We start from the raw sequence: 26,362 nt of genomic DNA, 5'->3' as shown, positions 1-26,362 counted from the left end.
TTCACAGGCCGGTACTGAATCCACTGAGCCACACCAGCCAGGGCCCATCCTGAAATTCTTAGTACTCTTGAACAAGGGGTTCCACATTTTCATTTTTGCCTTGGGCCCTGCCTGGTATTGGGGCCTGGAAAGCTTATTTGTCTCCTTGCCCACAGTGGGAGGGCCCACATCTGTATCTGGCCCCGGAGAAGTTGAGAGGTGCATGGTGGGGTCAGAGGCGGGTGAGGGAGGCAGCTGGATCTTTGTCTCTCCGAGGCCTGGAGCAGGGGTGAGGCCTGTGGTATGGAATCAAGCATGCTAGACAGAGTCAGATAACCGGGTTTGTACCCTCCACTTGCCAAGAGCTAGCTGTATGCTCTTAGGCAGGTGCGGACAGCTCCAAGCCTGTGTCCCCATCTGTAGAATGGGGACAAAGTGACCATAGCACACGGTGGTATGAGGGTCCAATGAGGTAATTCACAGAAAGCGCCTAGTTTATAGTAGGTGCTCAGCAAATGTTTGCTGTTGGCTGCTTGGCTGGGCTGCAAAGGCCGTTGCCCCTACTCTAGGAGACTCCAGGACAGCAGGCTCAAGACCCTGCTGTGCCCCACAGGGGGCTCAGGCCGAGCGCCATCCTGGGAACCGTCTTCCAGAAAATGGACTGTCAGCTCCCCCTCCAAAGTGGCCACGACTTTGGCTACGTCTGGCCAAGAGCCATGCTGTTTCTGGAGGGAGTGGAGGGAGAACAAATGCCAGGTCTGGTCCGGCGGTGGGCATTTCAGGCTGCTGGGCTTGGTTCCAGGGCCCTGAGCGATCCTGCCTCACACTCTCCCCCACTGCTCACACCTTTGTTCCCCCAGAGTCTGTGTGCTGTACTGCAGGCCTCACCCCACCTCCTGCCCCGCCATGTGACAGTGCAGTGCCCCCTTCTGTCCGGAAAGCTCCCCCTCCAGGCCACAGAACTGTGGACTGAGGTCACATGTCGCTCCCCATCAATACGTCATGTCCCCGCCCCCTTCCTGATCCCTGGTTTACCCTGAGCTGGATTAAGACCTTGAGCAGCCCTAAGAGCTGAGAGGCTAAAGTGCACCTCCCCCTACCCACCCGCATACAATTCAAAATTAAAACCACTCTGAACCTTCAAATCAGGGCGAGGAAGTCCCACAAAGTTCTGATTTTTCCCAGGATGACTACTTCCTTGCTATTTTTGAAATAATATGAATCAGACCCTAAAAAAGCCCAAACTAAATCAAACATTTTGTTGTTGCCCTTTTACCGCCAGTGTCCCAAAGCACATGCTTAATCTGCCTATTGGGTAACCTGACCTCACCTGCCCTCTCCCCTGTGCCAGAGCAGGACAGAGGCCTGGGCTGCTCCACAGGGCACTGAGCCACTCTGCCCAGACACTCCCCAGGGAAGAGGGAAGCCCTGGCCAATCAGCTCCTGCTGGGGAGGTGACTCAGGAAGCCCAGAAGGTTCCACTTCCTCCCTGGCCACAATGCACCCTCTCCTACCCACCACCACAGGGCGGGGATGGGGGTGGGGAGGGCTCCCAGAAGGAAGCCCCAGCTGTGTTAGTTCCCAGGTCTGCTGCCCTTCAGTCTACACCGGCGGGCGCGTCTCCCTGCCCCAACCTACTTATCCTTTCACTGTGGGGGAGGCAGCAAACAAATCCCAGGACTTCTTCTGCAGATTGGCTTTTCCAGATCTTGCTGGCAAACTCCGGTTAAAAATAAACCCTGCATGTCTAAGAAGAGGGTAGGAGGGTGCAGTGGTGAGAGTATAAAAAGGTGGGCAGAAGGCTATGGAGGAGCAAGAAGACCAGGCCTCCTTAGCCCGATCAGGAACCATCCTGGCGAAAGGCTGAGTTGGAGCATGCTAGAAAATTGCAGGTGGTGGGGACTTTTCAGAGCACTTCGCTTTGCAGGGAGAAAACAGGCCTGGAAAGGGAAGAGCAGGCCATTTCCACAAGGCCACTGTCAATGAAATGGCAGGCGGAACGGAGCCTTCTTGGCCTTGCCTCACCCTTGCTTTGCCCTGAGTGAGACAGGAGGTCAACCCTCCACCTTCCGGCCGCTCCTCCCCTGAGGGCTCCCTGACACAATCAGAAGGCAGCTTCAAACCTCTACCCACCCACCCCTGCCCACTCTCTGCTCAGCTCTGTCCACCACCACCCCCCATCCAGCTTGTCCCCTTTCACGTCTCCCAGGGGACAGACATTCATTGAGTGCCCAGCACAGCGCACCTGAAGCCATGTGTTCCTCCTGATGAGAAACCAAAGCTGGAGATGAGATGTTTTCTGAAGGCAATCTCACATCCAGGGGAGAGAAGGAAAGGAATGAAGGATTCTGAGCACCTCACTCGAGAAAGGCATGTGCCCCCCGTGACATCCGAGCCTCAGCACAGCCCCGCACAGCACTGTGAGTACTTCCGCCTGGACATGAGCCCAGGGCCCGGGGAGCCTGGGGGTACCGGCTGAAGGCCGCAGTGCAGCTGAGCTGGGGCTGGAACCTGACTCCCTCACTGCTGCCAGCACCGCAGCCTCACAGCCCAGCTCTGGTTGTAGGCTTGGGGTGGCGGGAGGTCAAAGGCTGAGGGGGGAATTTGAGATTACGTCTTTTCTCTCTGGCCCTTTTTTGGTGGTTTAGCTTTGTCCCCATTGTGCTGGGTATTCAGGTTATAGGTTTCCTTCCTCAGCAAGTGCTCCCCCAGAAAAGGGTGTGAAAATCAGAGATGGGGTCTTTGGAAAGTGTTCCTTCAGGCTCTGGGACTGGACAGAAGGGGGTTCACATTTCTTCTGTACTCAGAGAAGTCACTCTGAGCTTTGGATTTTTTTGCTGTCAGGCAGAAAGCCTAGTGCCTCCTTTCCAGCGTTGTGCGTGTCAGCTGGTCATGTTAGGGTCAGATCCAACTCCTGGCGACTCTCTGAAGGCATAATGTCCACAATGTCCTGTCCTCACCAGCCCTGCTCGCGTCACGTCACAACGGAGATCAAATGAGACAATAGATTATAGTAAACTGTGACGTCAGGTGTCAACTATGACACATGGATGCTGACGCTATTCTCTTCCTAAAGGAAGAAGTGGGGTTCAGGGTTAGTAAGGGCAATTGGGGGGTGACAAGCTGAAGGCAGAGGGGTTGTTGGTAAAGCAAATTTTGTTTCAGAGCCCAGAGAATTCTGAGCTCCAGGAGAGGCTGCAGATGGGCCGGGTGTTTGACTTACCTGGGCCCTGGGGAGGAGCAAGGAACTGGCTCTCCCTGAGCTGCCGAGGGAGGAGCAGGTGTTTGCAGGACCTCAGGGTGGAATTCACCCTCCCTGAGTGCAGGGCCCCAGGGCCTATTCGGCCCCAGGAGCCTGACATTTCCTTCCCAGCTGATTCCACCCCTAAAGAGGAGGGGTTCCTGACATGTCTGGAAAGCTGACAGACCACACCTGTTGGGGTTCCTGTTTCCTTCAGCCGGTGGCTATGAGGAGGTTGGACGCAGGGGGAAGCTATGAGGAACCTTCGCCGGGGGTCCATGGCTTTAGGAGGAGGGGGCCACTACAGCATGACACAGTCTCCCCTGGACTATGCGATCATTTTCCTCAACCCCTCCACCGCCCACAGAGTGTAAACAAATGATGCCTTGGATTCCGACCTGGTCGAAGCAGGTAATCAAAACCAGGAACTATCGCTGCCAAACAGTAACGTCCTTCCCCCTCAACTGAGCTGACGCCAGCCCTATTGGAGAGGAGTGAGAGTTATAATCAGGCTCTCAGAGTCAAGGAACAGGGATTGTCCTTGCTTTGTTTGCTCACCTGGTCAACGATCATTTCTTCAGCATTCAGAATGTGGTCATAAACAAGCCCAAGTCCTTGTTATTGATACGCCCACAGTCTAGTGGGGAAGAGTTCCAGAAACCCATGACTTGGTAACGGAGTGGGGAACTGCTTTAGCGTGGGCAGTTTGGCTTGGGTTTTGACAAGTGAGTAGGAGTTCACTGAGCAGGGAAGAGAAAAAGTGCACTCTCAGGTTTTATTTGTACTTGAATGTGGCAGAGCCCACGTTCACCATTTCCAGGATTGGACGGACCAACTTCAGGGCTGAGTCTGTGGAGCGGGCATGCCCGGTCTGCCTGTGCCCACAGCTCCTCATTGCTTCAACACAGGGACTGCACAGCTGTGCGTGGATTTGGCCACAGCTGGATGTATGTGCATCTAGGTATGGATCAGTCAGAAGCACGTCTGATGATCATGTATGGTCTCTTTTCAAGTCAGAGCTTCCTGTGGGCCGGTGAGAGTGGGGTTTCGTCACCGATTTCACCCCAGGGAAAGTCAAGACACTGAGGAGTAATTTGCCTACAGTTCCTTTTCTAACTTTCCTTTTTAAATCCTCACTAGAGGACACTTTTTCATTGCTTCTAGAGAGAGAGAACAAACATCAAAGTGAGACAGAAACATCGGTGGTTTGCTTCCAGTATGCACCCCGACTGGGGATCAGACCTGCAACCTTCAGTTTATGGGATGACGCTCCAGCCAACCGAGCTGCACCGGCCAGGGCTGCCCACCGTTCTCTTACTTAACAGACACCTATGGACCATCTACTACCTGCCAATTGTTACTCCAAGCACAGGGGACTCAGGAGGAAGCAAAACGAAGGTGCTGCCCTCAGGGAGCTTACATGCTGGTGGGCCAGCATTTGTCAGCTTTTGTCAAAACATGTGAAAATGTCAGGTGGTGGTAAGTGCTAAGAAGATGGATAAAGTAGGTCGGGAGTGACAGGATGGGCGGTGTTGTTATTTTACACGTACAGGTGGTTCTAGAACGCCCTGCAGGTGAGGTGTTGTGAGAAAGGAGACCGGATATATACACCAGGCCAGAGGGTTCCAGGCCGCTGGACGTTGTCATCACAATCACCCCACACTGCACTCACCTCCTGAATCTGTCTGCCTCTCGCTCCCCGCGGCCGGAGACCCTGAGTGCCTGGTTCAGCGATGATGCCTGGAACAGAGGCCTGCAGCTGCAGGGGGGGCACGGCCCTGGGGACAGGAGCCAGTCCTAGGAGGGAGACAGGAATGATCTCCAATTTCAGTCTCTGTCGCTGATTGGGCGACTTTCTCCTGGTTTCCTACAGAAAAATAGTTGGAAACCTTTATGTGGCACCAGCCATTGTTCTAAGCACTTTACATACATGAACTCCTCTAACCTCATAAAAGGTTACATACATGTGGCGGGTGCTATCATTATGCCCATTTTACAGGCCGGAGTTCTGAAGCACAGAGAGCTTGTCTGGCTTAGCCGAGGTCACACAGCTAATAATTGGCAGAGCCAGGATGTAACCCTAAGAGTCCTTGTCCTCATCCTTACCCCACGGGCCGGTCCCCTAGATCTTCTGCTGGGGTGTTTGTGCCTCAGAGTCTCCAGGATAAGCCAGAGGGTTTTTTGAGACTCAGCTTCCAGGAAGGTCAATATTAAGTAAAGGTTTTAGAAAAAAAAAACTGACTATAGGTAATTAAGACATTTTAAAACTGTGATGATGGCAGATATGTTATAGTGAATAACACTAAAAGCCAGGTGAGCTTTTAAGATTAGAAATGAGAGAGACTTTCAAGAAATGCCACCTTGATGTGAGGGTGGCTTGCAGGGTCTCTGTCCCCAGGCCGTGTCCTCGGGCTGCGGCCCAGGGCGAACAGTGAGAGTCCGTGTCTTCCGTGTACCACACGCCGCACAGGCATCATGGTCCACGTCAGGCTGGGTGGCAGTGGGAAGTACTGATGTCTAATAATTCTTATTCTGTGGGCCTGGGCCCGAGGGGCTGAGGGGGCCAGGCGTGGAGGGGGCTGGGCCTTGGCTCTGCACAGAAGCAGCACAGGGCTCTGCATCTCTGATGTGTGCCTGTGGCATAATGTGACACAAGGCTGATTCTGCATAACCCCCCGAGGCAGTAACACCGGAGGCAGGAGGAGGGACCGCTCGTTCTCTGCACTGTAAACACACACTCTACCCAGCCTGGCAGCCAATGTGCAGAGCACACCCTCAGATGCCCCCTCCTGCAGACTGACAGGCATGTTCTGTGGCCTGTGTTTCCTGTGGGTCTGTGTACATCAAGCCTGGGGACGCATGTCCTCACCGCCACATGCCACAGAGTGGGGCTCCCTGGGGAGACCATGCCCACGGGAGTTTTAAAGGCAGAGCAAGATGAATGTGAGCTGACACCTCCACCCACTATTGACACGATGCTGACGGTGCCTCTCAGAGGACAGGCCTGGTAATTAATGTGCCAGCGTCTTCATTGACAAAGCAAAAAAGCAAACACACCAGCGAAAGGAGTGAGTCATGCAAGGAGACAGCGGTGGTGGCAGAGGTGGCGGAGGAAAAGGGCAAGGATGTGGGGAGTGAATCTGGGGGATAGGAAGGGCACAGGCAGGCAGGCAGAGCTGTGACAGGGGGAGAGAACAGAATTGTCTGTGCATCTGGGAGGAAATGGCCGTGTGAGAGAGAAAGAAATGTGAGGGACTGCGTGTGAGGGGCCACGAGTGCACGACTGACAGATCGAGGGAAGGGGGGGCGGCAGGGGTGGGGGCCACGGGCCTCTCCCTACCCTTCTTCAGCCACAAGGGCTCTGGAAGGCCCTGCAGTTTGGAGTGAGGGACACACAGGAGAGGTGAGATTTCATTACCTTTCCCTTTGTGTGATGTTTTCGCGTTAGAAACGGAAGGCTGGAGCTATAAATAATCCAGTCACAGCTGCGGCATCCTGGAGATTTATGGTACGATGCCAGCCAGCCTGGGGGCAGCGGGGAGTGGGGGGTGCTTGGCTCTTGCAAAGCCAAGATGAAAGGCTGACTCTCCTGTACTGGTCCCCCAGCCCCAGCCCGCCCCAACCCACCCAACCCTTTTCTCCCGACCCATGGAGCCTGGGGAGAGAGAAGCTCACAGATGCCGAGTGAGCCCCCTCGTCCTGGGCAGTCTGGAACCAGGGAAGACTGTCACAGCAGGGTCTGAGTCCCCACTGGGTGCTGCTTTGCTCCGCTGCCCCAGACAAGGGGCTGGCTGGTTGTGCCTGGTGGGACCGACACGTGGCCCAGACACAGATGGGCTCTGGCCTGGTGAGGAGGTCCCTGAAGCATAGGGTGGTGGCCCCCCATTCTTGTTCTTCACCGTGGGCTCAAGACCACCAAGCTATACTTGGTGCCAGACTCTGTGGGGGCTGGGCGGTCCATCCTGGGAGAGGGTGCACACCCAGTAGGCCTGGGAAGGGGCCATTCCCCAAGAACTTGTCACTCTGTCCTAGGCGCCTAGTGACACCTAGGGCAAAAGCAGCCAGTGTGTCTGGGCCAGTGGCAGGGCAGGGAGGAAGTGTCCCAGTCTCCCCAGATCACCTCCCAGGATCTGTCTCCAGCCTTGCCGGTGCCTCCCTGCAGTTTCCGACCAGGGCACTTCTCTGGCTGTCTCCCCACAATCCCAGGCCTCCCGAGGGCAGGGAACAGGCAGGAGCTGCTCTCACTGCGGCCCAGTGAAGTGAGAGCCCTGGCTCCTGGTTTCTGGACTGCAGTTTCGTAAAAGGGTGGGTGGGACTCTGGTGCTGATGGGTGCACAGGCTGGGTGCGGCTGAGGGTGTGGATAGGGAGAGGCCAGGCACACCCCAGTTGGTTCCTTCCTGCCTGTTCTTAAGCTGCCCCTGGGGCTGAGGATCACCAGGCCTTCCAGGCCCCTGCCTCTCTTGCCCCGGGGCTGGTGTAGCCCAGTTACCTCTGGCACCAGCTTGTCACCTTAGTGGTTTCTGCTTTGCTTTTCTTCAAATTCCCTGAGCAAATATTGAACATCCAGAGAAACATCTGAATCCTGAATCCTAGGCATTGGGGTGGGGATGGAGGCGGTAACGAAGCTGACCACTCTGTGGGGCAGCTCAGGCAAGATAAACACGTGTATCCGCAGGTTTCTGGCAGAGGGAGGCTGCTGAGGAGGTGGGGATGTCCCCCCAGGGGGCAGGTAGGGGCCCCTTCCCTCAGAGCATTCCTCAGAGCATAACACTCAGGAGGGGTGTCTGCTGCATGACTGTGAACTTCCAGAGCAGCCACTCGTGGGTTGTGGCAGGGTCTTTTCTGGGGCTGGGGTAGACTGTCCTTTTTTAGCTTTCCAAAGCCAGTCATGTCTGGGCCTGGGACACACACAGTAGGGTTCCCTCCCCTAGGGTGACCCCGAGGCAGCTCAGCTGAAAACACAAATGACCTCAGAGCAAGCTTGCCTGATTTTGTGGATGGCAGAAATGCAGCCTGCAGAAGGGGCCTGAGCGGCTCTGATGCCCTCTTTGATGGGCAGCTCAGATGCATCCTCCCCCGATGCATTGCTGGCCCACCTGTCAGGGGACTGTCCCCCGCTATGTGCATCATCAGGGTGTCCTGGGAGCTTGTGCCAGTCCAGGTTCCTGTTTCAAACAGCACAATGGACTTTAACACTCTTAAGTAGAGAGGAGATGTATCAGAAGGATTTGAGGATGCTTAAAGCCTCTGAAGAAGTCTGGAGAGACAGCTTGGAAAATGAACGGCATCCAGGGGGTGCTAGGCAGTCAGCATCACTGCCAAGGTCACGCCACTGGGCAGTCTGCTTAGGTTGCCTTTGCTGTCGCTGGCCCCCTACCAACCCTGGCCTGGTGTGATGCTGGTTAATTTTATGTGTCAACGTGGCTGGGCCACAAGATGCCCAGATACTTGATCAAACGTTATTCTGGGTGTGTCTGTGAGGGTGTTGCTGGAAAGGATTCACATTTGGATCTGTAGACTGAGTAAATCCGGTTGCCCTCCCCAGTGGGGTGGGCCTCATCTAATCAGCTGAGGGCCTGAATAGAACAAAAAGGCAGACGATGCAGGAATTCTCTCTCTCTGCCTGACTGCAAGAGCAGGACATTCGTCTTCTCCTGCCCTTGGACTGGGACTTATACCGTCGGTCTTCCCTGTCCTCAGGCCTTTGCATTCAGACAGAAACTTACACATTGGCCCACAGATACTTCTCAGGAAGAAAAATTCTTGGCCCCCAAGCAGGGAAGGAGCGATCCGGGTGCCTTCTCAGTTTGCTCCTCCAGAACTCCGTCCTTCAATCCTTTCCCCCCAGCTCTAACGTCCAGGAGGCTGATTTGTGGGTCTGCAGCAGCCCAACTCCCATGCCTCTGGCTTCTAGTCGGGCATCTCCAATAGGAAGAACCTTGGAGGAGACTGGAGGGCAACTGGAGGATGGAAGGAGGGGGGGCAGGGTTGTTCCCTTTGCTTTTTCCCTTTGCAGCTACGGCTCTCTCCAGCTTCTAGTCATTTCCTTCCCTGTCTCATCAGGGTCTTCACCATCCCTTTCAGTTCCCCTTAGCCTGAGCCACCCTTGGTAAATAGTCCTCACTTGCCTTTTTGGGGGGTGGTACCAGTTTCCTGTGGGGACCCCAAATTCTATAGGAAGTTTGGAGATTGATAGGCAGCAAAACCCCAACAGATGCCTGCAACACAATGGTACCGTGGAGGCAGGCAGCATGGTAAAGAGGCAAGAGCAGGCGTGGGCTCTAGGGACAGACCTACTAGGGTCTAAATCTCAGCCCCAACTCTCTCTCCCTCTCTTTTTTTTAAAGATTTTATTTATTTATTTTTAGATAGAGGGGAAAGGAGGGAGAAAGAGAGGGAGAAAAATATCAATCAATTGCCTCTTGTAAACACCCAGACCAGGGACTAAATGTACAACCCAGGCATGTGCCCTGACCTGGAATCGAACTGGTGAACTTTTGCTTAGCAGAACGTGCCCAACCAACTGAGCCACGCTGGTCAGGGCTCTCAGCCCACTTCTTATTGCCTATGTGAACTTAACTATGGTGACCCTTCTTTGCTCTTCATCTGGGAAATAAAAGTTAATCTTTTTTTCATGGATTTGTCGTGCAAACTGAATGAGCGATTTATTAAGCACTTGAGGACCAGTGATGGCAAAAAGAAGTCACCTTATATGCCAGCTCCAGTTGATCTGGTTCCTTGGATCTCTGCGTTAAAAAGGATTCTGGTCCTGGCTGCTGTGGCTCAGTGGATTGAGTGCTGGCCTGTGAACCAAAGGGTCCCCGGTTCAATTCCCAGTCAGGTCACATGCCTGGGTTGCAGTCCAGGTCCCCAGTAGGGGGTATGTGAGAGGCAACCACACATTGATGTTCCTCTCCCTCTCTTTCTCTGTCCCCTCCCCTCTCTCTAAAAATAAATAAATAAAATCTTAAAAAAAAAAAAAGAAAAGAATTCTGACATCTCCTCCTGGCCTGGAGGTGATGGGTACACTCGGCATTGATTAGTGACATCTGTCACAGTGTGGACAGGGAAGTGGCAGCAGATTGCCCTTGTCTTCTCTGGAGTAGACACTCATTTAATGGTAACTATTGGTTTTCAAATTTCTTTGCTCTTTAGGAAGGGAAGTGGAATTCTGCTGGGATCAGAAAGGCCAGGACCCTGCTTGCTGGTGTCCATTCCCAGCAGGGCGGTCCAGGGACTGAGTCATTGGGCCACCTCTCCTGGCCCAGCATAGACACATCAGCAGGGCAGCGCCTTTCCTCGAATCAGCAAACTGCTTTGCCCTCGCCAGGATGTTCAAGGTCTTTCTCCTGGGACCGTCTCTTGCTCTGATCAACCTCAGGTACCCGGCCTGACCCTCCCGGCCCACATTACAGAGCTCCCTTTCTCCCCCCGTGTTCACCACCTTTTCCCCCTAGGGAGTTATGTGCAAGGGGGGACCCCCCAAAATCAGAATTTATTTATAAGATTGTGTATTTATTCTCACATGTTTAAACTTCAGTCACAATATACCTATCGAGTGGTTTTCCCACTGCTCAAAACAGTTTTTGAACCTGTTGATTTTGATGCCTTTTAGTGCTTCTGCTGTTTTTTGTTTCATCTCTTCCACATTGATGAAACATTTCCCTTTGAGGACTTTTTTTATCTGGGGAAACAAAGAAAATTGCTCGGGACAAGATTGGGTGAATAGGGAGGGTAGGGCATGGGGGTCGTGCCAGTTTTTTGGTCGAAAACTGCTGAACACCCAGTGCGATGTGGGCAGGTGTGCTTGTAAATCACCCATCATGAAATGGGCAAATGCGTTGAAGAGTCTTAAAAAAAATTCACTGAAGCTGAACACCACCTCTCACAACACCACCAGCTGGTATATATAGATGGGTTCCTAGAACACACACCTAGTGGGGGAAGCCTGTACTACAGGGGGCCCACCCCCCAGAAGATAATTCTGTTTTTTTTGGGGTCTCCCCCTTGTATATTGACTTGAATTTCTCCATCCCTGTCCCCCCATCTTCCAAATCTTCCCCATTACCTCTGGCCCCACCTTAGGAGCCCAACATTAATCCAGCAACACATGCCAGAAGATGCTTGTTGAAGCATCTTGTTGAAGATAGGAGCAGCTGGTTGAAGATAGAAGATGCTTAAGAGAAATCATGGCCACAGGCAAGCTGTGGTACAGGCTGCAGCCTTAGTTACCACCAAGCAGTCCCTGGAGTAACAAGAAGGTAGAGGGATCAAGGAATCCCATCCAATAATAACGTCTAGTTTCACTGGTAATAGCAGCAACTTTCCTTTGTTCATTAATTCAAGAGGTAGTTATTGAGCACCTACGATGTGCTGGGCAGCAGTGCACAAAACAGATGTGCTCTCTACCCTGGAGGAGAGACAGGTAAGTATAACCCAGCGGGTGCTGGGTGGTGCAGTCCCTGCCAAGATGGAGAGGAGCACAGGAGGGACCTCGAATTGCAGTGGCCTAGTGGGACAATCTGGGAAGACTCTTCTGAGGACGTAGCTCCTCAGCGGAGGCTGGAAGGATTAGAAAGCTCTTCCAGCTGGCAGTGGGGGCACCACAGGCAGAATTCTGAAGGTGTGTGTTTGAAGAGCTGCCCGTTTCTGGCATGTCCCTGTGGCTGGGGCTCCGAGCTGGCAGGGAGGGGGTGTTGCAAAGGAGCCAACTGCCTTGAAAAGGCCTTTCTGAGGAGTCCAGATTTGCCCAAAGCACATACACGCCTGTCCCCCTATGCCCTGTGAGTCACCAGGCATGTGGTGCGAGCTGATTAATGCTGGGGTGGGTGGACAGGAACTGCAGAGTGGGGCTGGGGGAGGCCCCAGCCTGCTGAATGAAGGTTGAAACGCAGCCTCGCCAATCACTGGCAGACCCAACCATCAGGTGCAGTTCAGGGCAAAGCAGGCATTCGCTTGGGCTTTTTCTTTCTCCAGTGACCAAGCAGGCTTGCAATGACCTTCTCCTCTTATAGAACCCCCCTGCCTTTTTTTCCAGCCACTCCCCTGCTCAGACCTGCTTCCCTTTGGAAAACGGGAGATGGTGGGTCTGTGTAGCTGTATGTGTGTGTCTGTGCATGAACATATCTCATAAATGTGTGAGGAAGTGGATAAATGGGATGTGTGCTTGCATATGCATGGGGACGTCTCTGCTGGTGCCACGTATGGGCGCATATGTGCATGAGACTACGTGCCGTGTTTATGTTAAGGAACATGGGTGCATGCAATTACACCTGCATCCAGGAGGGCGTGTGGCGATTAAGAGTGCGGGGGACTGTGAGGTGTGTTTGCAGCATGTGCGGGGCTCTATGCACCTGGCTGCCGTGACTGTCTGAGGGAGAGAGGTGGTGGGGCTGAGGCCGGAGCAATAAAATGCTGAACGGGCTGCCGCTTCCCTCCTGCTCTCCTGTAATCCGTTCTCCACCTAGCAGCCAGTTCGGCCTTTGAAAAATGCAAACCAAATTGTGTCACTTCCAAACTGAAAACCCTCCAGTGGCTTCCCACTGCATCTGGAATGAGTCCAACCTTCTGACTCTGGCCACTCGGTGTGCTCCCTCCCCGATCTTTGAAGCTTTGTAGCCGTATCTCCTCCCACTCCTCGGGTGCCCCCTGCCTCAGCTACATGGGCAAGAGCCTTTGCACCAGAGCCCCCTCTCCTGGACCCCCGTGAGACCGAGTGCTGTCCTGGCTCCAGGTATAGCCCAACGTGATAACATTGTCAGTGGGGGCTTCTCTGACATCCCACTTTAAACCGGCATCCCCCGTCTCTGTCCCATCACTCTGACTCCCCGGTGCCAGGTCAACTGGCTCAGAAGCAGATGCTGAGACAGAGTTAGGTGTGTACTGAGGTTAGTGGGGGGCGGCCCCTGAGAAGAAATAGAGAGACTGCAGACTGGGCGGGGCAGGTTGGGGTTGTCAGACCCCAGTGCAGGTCTGATGAGGTCTCTGACAGTCACGGGGGTGCTTGGAGCAGACTGCCCATTGGAAGAGTTCTGAATTGGGTGGAAAATTGCTAGACCCTGCACCACATCTAGTTCCACGGAGGGCTGGGACCGTCCAAAAGCAGTGAGAAGACAAACCACAGACCAGGAGAAAGTATTTGCAAAGGACACATCTGATAAAGGACTGTTACCCCAAACATCCAAAGAGCTCTGAAAACTCAACTGTGAGGAACTACAGAACCCAATTACATAATGGACCAAAGACCTGCACCGACACCTCACCGAAGAGGATATACAGATGACAAGGAAGCACGTGAAAAGATTTTCACATCACATGTCGTTAGGGAATTGCAAACTAAAACAAAATGAGATACTATACTCCAACTAGAAAGGCCAGATTCGGGAACACTGACAACACCAAATGCCGACGGGAATGGGAAGCAACAGGAGCTCTTATGCGTCGCTTGTGGAAATGCAAAGAGGTACAACCACTTTGGAACACCGTTGGGCGGTTTCTTGCAAAAATAAGCATATTCTTCCCATACGATCCACCCATCTCACTCCTTGGCATTTACCCAGAGGAGCTGAAACTTATATCCACACAAAAAACCTGCACACAGATGTTTATAACAGTTTAATTTGTAATTGCCAAAACTTGAAAGCTTCCAGGATGTCTTTTAGTAAGTGAATGGATAAACAAACTTTGATACATCCAAATAATCGACTATCAAGCAGCACTAAAAAGAAATGAACTATCAACTTTCCCCATGGAAAGGCATGGAGGAATCGTAAGTGTATATTATTAGGTGAAAGAAACCAATCTGAAAAGGCTGCATACTGTACAATGGTCGCTACATGGCACTGTGGAAAAGGCAAAACCACGGCGGTGGTAAAAAGATCATAGTTGCCCAGGGTCAGGTGAGAGAGAAGGATGACTAGGTGGAGCCCAGAGGATTTTGAGGACAGCGAAACTTCTGCATGACTCTGCGGTGGTGGACACACGCCGTTACACACTGGTCCACACCCACAGGATTCACGACACTGACGGTGACGCTAATGCAGACTGCGGGCCTCGGGCGGTAACGACGTGTCGGTGCAGGTTCATCAGCAGCAGCAAACGGGCCGCTCGGGTGGTGACACTGACAGTCGGTTGGGATGCTGGCAGGTCTGGGGGTGGGGTACGCAGGAAACCTGCGTCCTTTCTATGCAGTGGTGCCGTGAGTCTAAAGGTGACCGATACAATGAAGTCTATGAAGAAAGAAAGAAGGGAAAGAAACCCTCAGACCTTCTCATCGGGCTCCCTTCTCCCCTCTCCATGTCCTTTCTCTCTGCTGTCCAAGTGTTTTCTGACTTCCTCACAGGGGGACATGTTTGCTGGGCGCATCTGTCCGCCTGTTCTTGTCTTCTATGGTTCGGCTGGGTCCTTTGATACAGATTTCCCCCGTCAGGGACCAGCCTGGCTGGGAGCTTCTTCATCTCCATTGTTCCTCTGCCAAACTTGCAGGCCCCCACCCCAGTCTCCTCCCAGTGCCCAGTGACCTTCTACAAAGAATCTCACCCACAAATGACAGCTACCATGTGCTCTGTAAGCCCTGTCCTCGCATAAGTATGTACCCTGACACCCAGCCAAGGTGAAGGAAATTTAAGGTTGAAGAGGAAAGAAGAAAATCCTGGAAAACTCATTAGCACGCCCTTCAACCAAATCTCCTTTCGCATCAGACCGAAGTAGGAGGAAAACCTCTTCCCTCTCTATCCTCCAGGGACAGACTTGAGGGGAGCCCACAGACTGTGCGCCCCACTTCTATTTCCCAGGCTTTGATTAAGAAAGACTTCTCGGGGCGCTAAGCTCTGAAAAGACGAGGCCGCCCCCACTCCCTTGGGCCACACAAAACAAGTGAGAGGAAGTCCTCCAACACTTTAATCTTTTCTATGATGGCTACTTCAAAGTGTTGTGTCTTTTGAAATATCACATACGGAATTCTCACATGTTTTTCTCCTGCTTTGCTGGGTCCCTGCGTATGGGTTAGGTCTGCATGTTGCTCTTATCTGTGATCAGCCTAGCTGAGCTTCCTGTCCTTGCCCAGGCCAGCTGTGTGCTAAGGCTACAGAGGGTGGTGGTTCTCGGCCTGACCTTGAGGGCATCAGGCCCTTCCAATGAGCACAGGCTGGTGTGCGGTGGGGAGGGTCACAGAGTCAAGTTCTTGCTTTGTACTGCCCAAGCAGACCGGCGTGGGGCTGACGGGATAAGTAGGGAGCAGGCAAGGCAGGATCCTGGGTGGGCATTGGGAGGGAACGTTCTCCTTGGCTAGGGCAGCCCCATTTTGAAAACCAAACTTGAATCAAATCAACAGCTGCTGAGGTCCACATTCAGGTAAAAAACTGTTTGGGCTAGAGTGGAAGGCCAGGACTGGAGTCTTACTATGCCTGGGGAAGTGGCCTTGCGCTCCTCTCTCCCGGGGGTGGGCCAGGGAGTGGAATGGAATGGTCAAGCGTCCACTGAGATGCTGCCCATCAGCTCAGGTACATTCCCTCCTGTAAGTGTTGCAGGATCATCTCCACATTACAAATGGGCAGACTGAAGCCCATGCTCCGCGATGGAAAAGCCTGTCTCTCCGACTGGTCAGTATTGAGAGTTTCGCCTCACAGCGTCCCCAGGGCTCAGGGCCCAGGGTCTGGGGCTCCTCGTTTGTGAATTTTATCATCACCTGACTCCCTCTGAGGCTGGAGGGAAGGGTGAGCAGCCTACAGGCATTTATGTCATAACTGCCTTTTTAGCCCTACTATGTGCTATGCATGCAGGTACATACTGTGTTTCAAGCATACTGTCTCATCCACACCGCATCCCTGCAATGTGGCTATTATGGGCCACATTCTGCAGATGAGCTCAGAAAGGGAAAGGGCCTTGCCCACAACGACACGAAAAGCAGGCAGTGGGGACTTCCCGCCCACTGGAAGGGCAGCTGCATGGGTGTGGAGCCCGCTGGCTTCCAGCTGTAACCCCAGGTCACAACACCTAGCGCAGTGACTGATGTATCATGGGCAAGTAATAAATATCGAGTAAGGATAAATAAATGATCGACGAACTCCTTCTGGCCCCAAATCTGTGCTCTCTCCTGGTTTTCACCTGGCTGGGATCTGGGAGCTGAGAACAGACCTGCTGGGTGTTCCTGGAGGGCCACGCTCCCAGGCAGTGCTGGGGGGAGTGCCTGGGGGAGGGTTTGAATCAGGGCCAGGGCCTCCTGGCTTGGCCCACAAAGGGAACCCTTGCCTTCACCCTTACCCTGCACAGCCGCTCCTGGTGACCATATGCAGTCCCAGAGGACGCCAGAAGGAATTTACTGCAGAATAAACATGTGGGCTATACATCTAGTGATTCAGAAGATCCTGTTGTGCTGGCCTCACTATCCCCCAAACTATGTGGTTCCCATGGCAATCACTCACCAAACCAGAGCTTGCTGAGGGCATCCCAATGAACTCCTTCCTGGGCCCTCAGTTAGGCTCACCTTGCCTGTCCAAGTGTCCTGGATTCCCATAATGCTGATGCTCACAGGCCACCAGAAGAGGCCGGGGGCAGAAGTGTAGGCTTCAGGGGTCAGAGGGCCTGGATCTTTGAGCCAGCTGTGTGAATTTGAACATGCCAGTAAACCTTTGAGGCCTCAGTTTGCTCTTCTGCAAAATGGACATAATGGTGTATTCCCTCACAGGGGTGGCTGGGGAATGCACAGTAACACCTAGCAGGATGCTTGGCACGGAGTGCACTGCAGTGAATGCTAGTCACAGGAGGAGCTGCTGGGTGCACATAGCCCGTCATCTCTCACTGCAAGGCCCCAGGCACGTCTGGGGGACGGCACACATCGTCACAGACTCACAGAGCAGTGATTCATCTGGAAAAAAGGAAGCCCACAGCTGCTCGAACGGTACCAAGCCTGGATGTTGCCCAGGGAGATCCCCATCAAACAGCCCACTTGTTCACCTTGAACTCACACTTCTCCAGGCTCTTCTGAGCTCTGGGACTCCCAGACTAGAAACCAAGACAGATAGAAGGAAGCCGGTGGAGAAAGTGCACTGAGAGTTGGGTGAGGCAGGGAAAGATGGGGCAGGGCTTGGATGTGCTAGAGGTCAACCTGGCAGCCTGTGAGTATGAGGCCACCTGCTGTCAACTCCATTGAGCTAAAAGGTCCCTTGGGGAAGAGACAGCGGAGAGTGGAGCAGACAAGGCATTATTAATGGCCACCGTTTATTGAGGGTCAGCCAAGGGCCAGAGCAATGAACACCAATGAGGCCACAGTCCCCCCACCCACTGTGTAAAGCATCTTGATGGCTCCTTCTTGCTGTCATCACCAGTCCCCAACCCTCAACACGGCCGAGCCCCTGCCCACCTCGCAGCTCCCTGTGCTCCCAGCCGCTCTACCCCCAGCACTCAGGCTTTCTTTGGTTTTGGTTTTCAAAAAAATATGCTTGTCCAGCCTCAGGGCTTTTGCACACACAAGTATTTCTACCTGGTGTGCTCATGTACATCTTTTCCCAGTTCATTTACTGTATTTTGTTCATTTTAAGATACCCACTTAGAAAAACCAACCTTTCACTCTAATTTCAGACTACATAAAAGTTGCAAAAAATAGTCTCAATAGTTCCATATTCCCTTCACTCAGGTCCCCCAAATGTTAGCTTTCTACCATATTGACTTTTTTAAAAAAGACTTTACTTATTTTTAGACAGAGGGGAAAAGAGGGAGAAAAAGGGAGAGAAACATCAATGTGTGGTTGCCTTTCACACATTGTTGACCTGGCCCACAACCCAGGCATGTGCCCTGACAGGGAGTCAAACCGGTGACCCTTTGGTTTGCAGGCTGGTGCTCAATCCACTGAGCCATACCAGCCAGGGCCCATATTTACTTTTGTTTGGCTCTCATTCCTACTGACAAGTCCCTATTATTTATTTATATATATATTTAGCACACTGTCACTTTCTGGCACCATAAGATGTTCCAGGGTCATCGGGTACCTCCTGGAGGCAACCCTGCAATTGGCTGTTTCCCGGAAATGCCCTGATTCCTTTTAGTGAAGAATGGTATTTAGAAACCAAGATCTAGAATCTAGGGGTGCTCTGTGCTTCTGGGTAAGGTACGTCTTTTAAATCTTCGATAGCAGGATGCATTTGACACACTATGGTGTCTAACAAACCTCTCCATATGGCATTTGACTCTTCCTCCTGGCCACTCTTCCATTCAACCAGAATTGGAGCCCAGCAGTGAGCACTAGCCAGGACCCTTTGCGCACCCTTCCTGCCCTTCTTTGCCCTGTTCACATGGCCCTCTTGTGCTGTCTCCCTTTCCATGGAACCAGAGCCTGGGAGCCTACCTGCTACCAGCTCCAGGGTTTCACACCAGGCAAGCCTGATGCAGGGCAAGGTGTTTCTCTTGGATTTCACCCTATTCTGATCTTGGCCATTACAGACCCTTCTTTGTTGTAAATTGGGTGGGGGATAGGAAACTCCTCTGGGGTTGAAGAAAAAGTGCTAAAGAGCTCTTTAACCACAAAATCACATTTCTAGGGGTAAGACGGCTTGGAGTCACGGTTAATTGGCAAAGTTTTTCTTTCTCGGTGTTATCTAAAATAATAGTGTGTTGACAATCAGTAGTGTTTTAGATTCTGAAGTAGATCACATCAAGGTACCCTTTAAAAGTAAGCTCCACGACTTCCTCACAAGCACTTCTCCCACATAACACTCCACACAACCGGGAACAGAGACATCGGGGTCCCCATTGGTGCGTGTTTGTCTGAAGCCCCCGCTAGCGTGTGCCCTTGTCCATCTCTCTCATATTCATAGCCTATCATTGATGCCTGGCACACCATAGGTGCTCAGTAAAAGTTCATTGACGGGATGGTTGCATTAATTTAATCTTCTCTACACGGCTGCACCACAGAGATGACTCTCCCTGCTTTACTGACGAAGAAACTGAGGCTCTGAGAGCCAAAGGCTGTTGAGTGGTGTTCCACCAGTAGGTGGTGAAATGCGGATTCAGGCCTGGATTTGTTGGAATCCAACATCTGTGCGAAGTCTTTCAATGGAAGGAAAGGTTTCAGCAGAGAACTGAATTGCATTTTTGTTCCCATTAGGAGGCAAGTCTAAATTCTTAGAAATCAGGGCAGCACAAATATAACCCAGGAGAAGGGCCAGGACAGGGGCCAGCGCTGCAAAACTGGCCTCCAGGGGCCACAGACACTCAGCTCGCCCTTTGCCATACTCCCATTGGGGAGGCCTGGACTACCCTGTCCCCTTATGGGAGGGCCAGGCAGGGGTACGGGTCAGAAGCTTGATCCTGGGCATGGGCCCTTACCCGAGCTCTGCCTGACTACCCCTGGGACCCACCATGGTGCCTTCCATGGCAGAGAGCACACTGCTCTTAAGAGCTCTACCATCTTACCTTCCAGATGAGCACCCTAAGGCCCCAGGAGGTAAAGCAACTCGCCCAAGGTCAAGGTTGGGAATTTGAACTTGAGTGCAGGTTGACACCACAGCACTTCACTATCTGAAATTCTGCTGTCAGCTATCCACACTCCCTGGAAGGCAAACACACAGAGGATAGCCTTGGGACAACAGTGCCCCAGTGTGAAGGTGGATGGGGCCAGTTGGGCTGCAGACCCGCCCAGATGCTTTTAGTGATTGCAGGCCTCACCCAAACCTGCTCAGACTTAATCTCCAGCAAGAGATGGGGAGGGATGGAGGAGCTGGAGGGGTTCAAAAGGGCCATTCTTCTTAATACATCTCCAACAGAGGGCGCCCAGGCAGGCCTTGTGCTGGGCACTGGAGCACAGTGGTGAAGATACAGTGGTGAAGACAGGCAGAAATGGCAGATAGGAATCAGAGGGGTCAGTGAGGGGGGTTAAGAGGAGGACTGATTTGCACACAGCAATGAGGCAATGACCATGGCCGCTTAGGAATGGGTCTCAGCTGGGGCCTGCCTATCCTCTGGGGTATGTGACTTGGAGGCTATCCCTCCAGTAAGCAAAGCGTTGGAAGAATCCACAGGAAGAGAACCTGCCCAGTAATGACCTTCACCTGTCTCCACTCCTGGGGGAGGAGGTGTGGTAGCTGGTGGAAGTGGGGTGGGAGGTATTCATGGCCGGCAGAATCTGGCCCTGGGCAGGCAGGGATTAACTACGGCCTGCCACTGGCCTGCTGGAGGGTTCCAGGGGCAGCCGAGGGTTGCCTGGGGTCAGCACCACCTCTGTGGCCAGTCCACCCCCCACCCCACTGCCCCAGGGCCAGCCCAGAGCTCACCAAGAAGACCAGACACACAGCCAGGCCTGCGGCCAGATCTCACAGGTGAGTGGGGCTGCATGTGACTCAAAAACACCTCCCAGTGCTCAGACAGGCCTGGGGTTCTGAGAGAAATGTCAAGGGCAGCACCCCAGCCTGCAGTTCCTCAGGGTCCAAGGCCCTTGCTTCATTCAGGTGTGGTGGGGAGTGGGCTCAAGTAACCTGGGATGGAGAAGCCAATGTGGCCACTCAAGGTGGCTTTAAAATGAACTCCTGGCCAGAGGGCCTGGCACATTGTGTTCCTTGCTCAGGACACACAAATACAGCTTGAACAGAGCTTAAACACGCACTCAGCCATGACCTGAGGAAGCCGCTTCCAGGCCTGTGCCTGCAGGTACCGCATTCTCCAGAGGCTGTGTCAGCACCTGTGAACACACCCAAGCCAGGTTCATGGCTGCACCGGCACGCACACTCACACACGTGTAGTTGAGCCCCAAGCCCACCCAGCTTTCTAAAGCAGGCATCCACAGTGACAACAAGAGCGTCGTGTAGCCGTCTCTAACTGGGGTGGGGACACTGAGGAAGGGCAATTGCCCACTGCTACTCAAATGGAGAGGGACGCTTTGCTTTCCTTCCCTACCTCCTGTCCACACACCCTTCGCCCCACTCTGAAGGTCCCTCAGGTAGGGAGGGTGGTGGCTGGAACAAGACTCTAGGGAGCTCAGTGGCCCCGTGGAGGCTTTCCCCAGCCTCTCCCCTTTCTCCCTGGACAGATCCAACACCCTTCAGTCTGCTGGCAGCGGCTGTGGGTTCCCAGCATACTCCTCTCTTCTCTGCTTGTTTCTCTCCTACCCTCCTCCCGTCTCCTCTCCCTCTTCTTCTCCTCCCTCCTCCAACCTTCTGATTTTGGAAGGGCAGCTGTGTGCAGCTAATTGCATGCCTTCCCTTACATCCAATTCCAAAATCCTGAGGAAGTGGAGTCAGTGGGAGGATAGGGAGGGAACCCGAGCCAAACATCCTTCTCCCCTCCCTTCCCAAAGTTCGTCTTGGCAACACCCTGCTCTGCACAAGGAACCCACAGACTGAGAAAATCGTGACAGTCCTGACAGAGGAAAGGGCCTGGCATAGCTCACTCACCAGGTCTTTATTGAGCATCTACTATGGGCCAGGTGCTGGGGAGCCAGCCGTGAACACATGAGATCAATTCTTTGCTCTCATAGAGCCCCTGATTATGGAAGAAAGCAGGAGGCTCTTTGTGTTTTTCTCTCTCTGTTGGTGGCGAACAGTTGTCCCTGGTCCTGCCCCCTGAGCCTGGGGAACAGGATTTAATGCTGCTCGTTGAACACTTGTTTTCTATAGAGCCCCTTTTGGGCTGGGCCTTGTCCTCCACCTGTTCCAGAGCCTCTGGGCTTTTCCCAGGGCAGCTGTCTCGCCCCGCCTCCTCCCTGCTGTCTTGTCTTTCTTCCTCTCTCTCTCCCTTACCTTTGGGCACTGGCCTTCCCAGTCCTTGCTGGCCCTCCCACCCAGGAATAGCCAGATTTTGAAGGTGCCAGGTGCGGGGTGGGGTCCTGGCCTCTGAATAGTTTTAAAATGTCCAGGTCTTTTTGACGCAATTCCAGGTGGAGATCGCGGCCCCTCTGTCCAGCGGGGAAGGCCTGAGGGCAATTTTTCTGTTTTCACTTGGAGCTGTCAAGCACTGAGGGTGGGCCCAGGGGTGTCTGAAGAAGACTGAGCATCTCAAAGCCAGTCAGAGAAGACAGGACAGAGCCCAGCAGATCCAGAGGTCGACATTCAGTGGTGGGGCTGATACTCACTCTGCGAGGGCAGTGAGAGGTGGGAACCCTCTGCCTCCTTCCCAGGCTACTCCCAAAGCCCTCTGTCCCCCGAAACCTGCAGAAGGCTCCTGGGGCAGAGCCCAGTTTGCTAGAGGTCAAGGAAAGAATGTGGAAGAATGAATGGGGCAGCTCTATCTTCTTTCTCTCCTTTTCCTGTTAAATTCTGCTCATCTTTCAAGACACAGTTCAAATTTTATCTCCTTCAGGAAGCCTTTCTTGTTTGCCCATATGAAAACCTACCAACCAGTTCCTCATAGATTTCCACAAGGAATTCCTTTGGACTCACTTTGTATACTTGACTCATCAGACAGATTTGGAAACGATCTTGGAGTTGGCTGAATCTCCTCTGCTTCAGGCAAGCCCACATGTGCATCTCATATGCGTGCATGCCTTGCTCTGGGGACAGAGCCCCAAGCACCTGAGGCCACCTGCGGGTACAGCAGCACAGTAGTTTGGTCGCATTGTTCTTATGGGATGGAGCGGTGGGGGGGGGGGGCAGAGCTGGAGCTCCTGGATGACTTGGGCACCTCTGACCCCCAGCCCAGTGCCAGGACTCTGGCTGCTGAGGACTTTCAGCCGGGGGCCCCCAGGTGACAGCGTGCCCCGTTCAGAGGGACTGGATGCTTCAACCAGAAAAGCTGCAGCGTGATTCTGGGGGAAAAGCTCTTGGTGGATGTAGGGGGGCCAGATTAGGCCCCAGCCCCAAAAGGTTTGTAGAACTTCTCCTCATGTAATACAAGAAAAACCACAACAAAAAACAAGTAAAGAAGCCCAATAAAGATTCTGATTTTCCCCATGATAACCTTTTCATTTCTTAAATATCACATTCTAACATTTTGTTCACTTTTTTTGTGTGCGCCTTGCCTTGCTGGCGACCTCAGCGTGTTAGGTTGTGTATGGGGAAATCCAGCTCTGTGTCGTGTGTGCGCACAGGTTTCCACGCCTGGGTTACATATGCACAGAGCATGTGTACACACCTCACATCACATCGACTGGTGGCTCTTACAAGGCCATACCTTGGGAGGAGGTAGGGAGGACCAAAACCCCAGTGCTCAGGATGCCCCCTCCCCAGTTAAAACTGGAAAGAATGTCTGGGATAGGACCCAGGTGTCTGTAGCTTGCAAACCTCCTCAGCTGATTCCAAAGTGCCTTCAGGGCTGAGAACCACTGATCGAGATCGTGGCTTGCCTGATGGAATTCCTTTATTGCGCAGTTAACTGCGTTCAGACTCTGACATGATTAAGGGACAGCACTTGCAAAGAAGTAGGTGGCAAAGGCTCGGCCTGGATGCATTGTTCTCACCTGCAAAGTGAGACCAGTGGACGACAGCATCTCCAAAGTCCCACCCAATTCTTTGGAAATGCTTGAGTGCTATGGATGTGCCTAGGAAGGGAAGGAGACAATGTGCTCTCCTGGGAGAGGCCAGACCCCCTTTCTAGAGGTGGACATGTCCTGGAGCATCCATAGGGCCATAGCTGCTTCTCTTTTTGTGATGGATAGAAACCAAGCAGACTCCTGCCCACCTCCTACAGCAGCAGACAACTGCTGGCCTGAGCTGCTGGGGAGCCGGGAGTAGGGAGGGAGTAGCAAGTGTTGCTCAAGGGCTCTGGAGTCTTCTTACTGCCAGCTCAGGGGTCTGAGGTCCAAAGAGAGCAAACGGGAGAAGGAGCAGACAGAAGGAGCAGACAAGCCAGTGTGGAAGGGAGGGGCAAGGCAGGAGGGGGTGGTTGGCAAGCTGATGCTTGGCTGTGAAAACTTCATTTATTAACTACTAATTTTGTTTAAGTTTAATTGTAAACCTAAGATATCCTTATAAAAATTTGGACAATATTGAAGTATACAGATAAAAAATGAAAAGTTCCTTCCTCCTCCCATTTCCTTCCTAATTTTGCTTCCAACTGCAGTCATTTTGGGGTACCATTGAACAACGTGGGGGTCAGGGACGTCAACACCCCACCCCGCCCTGGTACAGTGGAAAATCTGTGTATACCTTTTGACTCCTCCCAAACTTAACTACATCTCTTAACTATTGGTTCCAGGACCCCCACAGATACCAAAATCTACGGGTGCTCAAGTCCCTTACATGAGGTGGCACAGAGCAATGCACACAGTAGGCCTGCATCTGCAGTTGGTTGACCCAGCAGATTCGAAACCCAGGGATAGGGAGGCCTGCCTGTATATCTATTGGAAAAAAAAAAAATCCCAGTGGAAAGGGACCCCCACAGTTCAAACCATGCTGTTCAAGGGCCCACTGTATGTTCTTTCAGACTGTTTTCTGTATGTGTGTTTTCTTTATACATCATTTTTATTATTTTTTAAAAAAACTTGAGTTATACTGCATGCACGATTTTGCAACTTGTTTTGTAAACAGTGTACACGGACGCCCTCTGCGCCTGTTGGTAGGTCAGGGCTACTTCAGTCCTCTGACAGCTGTGTGGAATTCCATCGCCTGTTAGAATGCGTGAGAATGCTGTAGTCAGCGTACTTGTTCACGGCTGTCTGCAGGATGCCTTCCCGAAAGTGGAACAGTTAGTTCTAAGAGTGTGTGCACTCCTACATGGGATGGACTTATCCGGGCTCCCCCCGACAAAGGCATTGCAGTCCCACCAGAGCACCCTCTTCCTCATAATCTTATCTTACCAACACTAGTACTAGGAATCCTTTATACGTTCCCCAGTGTAAATGGGCGTGTAAACAGAGCTTAAAGAAAATGTGGCCCTGTGTGCCTCATCAGCTTCCAGTTCCACTTTTCCAGGTGAGATAAAGTGTGACAGGAAAGGGGTGTGATTTCTGTCAACAACATGCTGGGGGGGTGGCTAACGCTGGGGTTCAGTGACAGGAGGGGCACGAAGGGGTTTTCCGGGCCAGTCCATGGCCTGGGACCCAGCAGCCCCACCCAGGGAGTTAGAAAGGTGGGGTAATAAGGCCCAGGGTCCTGCCACAGTCACCTGACCCTAAACTCCCTCAGCTCAAGTCCCAGCTCGGCCTCTCCCTAGCTGCTCCTCTCGGAGAAGGTTACATAACCCTTTTTGGCGTCCATTCCCCAGTTTATTAAGCGGGGGTGATGGAGGTGAGCTTCCCCAGCTCCCAGGGTGAGGATGAAATCAATCCGTTCATAAAAGGTTAGAACAGTACCTTGCAGGCAATGGGAGACTGAGGTGACTTTGCGGTAGGAAACCATTCGCCACTGCCCACACACACCTGTGCTCACACAGGTGCTCACACGTGTACTGGAAACCAGGAAAGTGCTGCCTGTCACATACTGAGCCCAATGATCAGAGACCGGGATTGAGTCTTCATGGGTGCTTTATTCAGATGGCCCACGATCTGAGAAGGTGGGGCATTCGTACCCTAACAGACCATCTTAAATTCTGTTTTAAAATGGCCTCTTTTTTTTTTTTTTTTAATAAGGGGAACAAAGTGTAGGTAAGGGGTTTGGAATTCAGGGAAAGGTTAATTGGATTAAAAGAATAACTTCAGCATTCTTTCCCTGGGTGGTAGTCTTAAGCTGGGCCCCAGGCGGTGGTCTTTAAGCTGTGTCCTGGGCGGTGGTCATCTCACCCTGGAGTACAATGGCCCAGATACCATCTTGAATTGCTTGCAGTCCCCCTGAGGAACCAAGGTGGAACTTCCTGTGGTCTCCTGGGGTCAGGGTGGGAATACCTTCAGTTCCTGAATCAACAGCTTTTACATACATTGATTACAAAGCTCATTATTACTTAAACTAAAATTTTCCAGCTCTTGAGTTCCCTATCATACTCACACACAACTTCTCTCCCTTGGGGTGACCGCTATCAACAGTTTGGTGTGTGTCCTTCCACACTCTTTGGAACATTGGGACACATGATAATACACGTGCATGTGGGTGCATGTGACAGCTATAAATATTCCTGTGTGCATATGCTATCATTAAGTCTGTTTAGCCCTGGCTGGTGTAGCTCAGCGGATTGAGTGTGGACTGTGAACCAAAGGGTCGCCAGTTTTGATTTTCAGTTGGGGCACATGCCTGGGTTGCTGGCCAGCTCCCCAGTTGGGGCATGCAAAAGGCAACCACACATTGATG

At 52.6% G+C, this 26,362-nt stretch overlaps 1 long non-coding RNA gene across 1 annotated transcript; it reads left to right on the top strand.

The window, feature by feature from the left end:
• The first annotated feature begins 1,433 nt into the window (after positions 1–1,433).
• LOC128781304 (uncharacterized) lies at positions 1,434–4,733 on the top strand. Its single transcript, XR_008427228.2, has 3 exons — positions 1,434–1,564; positions 2,189–2,399; positions 4,385–4,733. It is a non-coding gene; the product is annotated as an uncharacterized lncRNA (long non-coding RNA).
• Positions 4,734–26,362: the final 21,629 nt, after the last annotated feature.

The sequence above is a fragment of the Desmodus rotundus genome, chromosome 7 (assembly GCF_022682495.2).
Source record: "Desmodus rotundus isolate HL8 chromosome 7, HLdesRot8A.1, whole genome shotgun sequence".
Lineage (NCBI taxonomy): Eukaryota > Metazoa > Chordata > Mammalia > Chiroptera > Phyllostomidae > Desmodus > Desmodus rotundus.
This window is presented reverse-complemented; position numbering and strand designations above follow the sequence as displayed.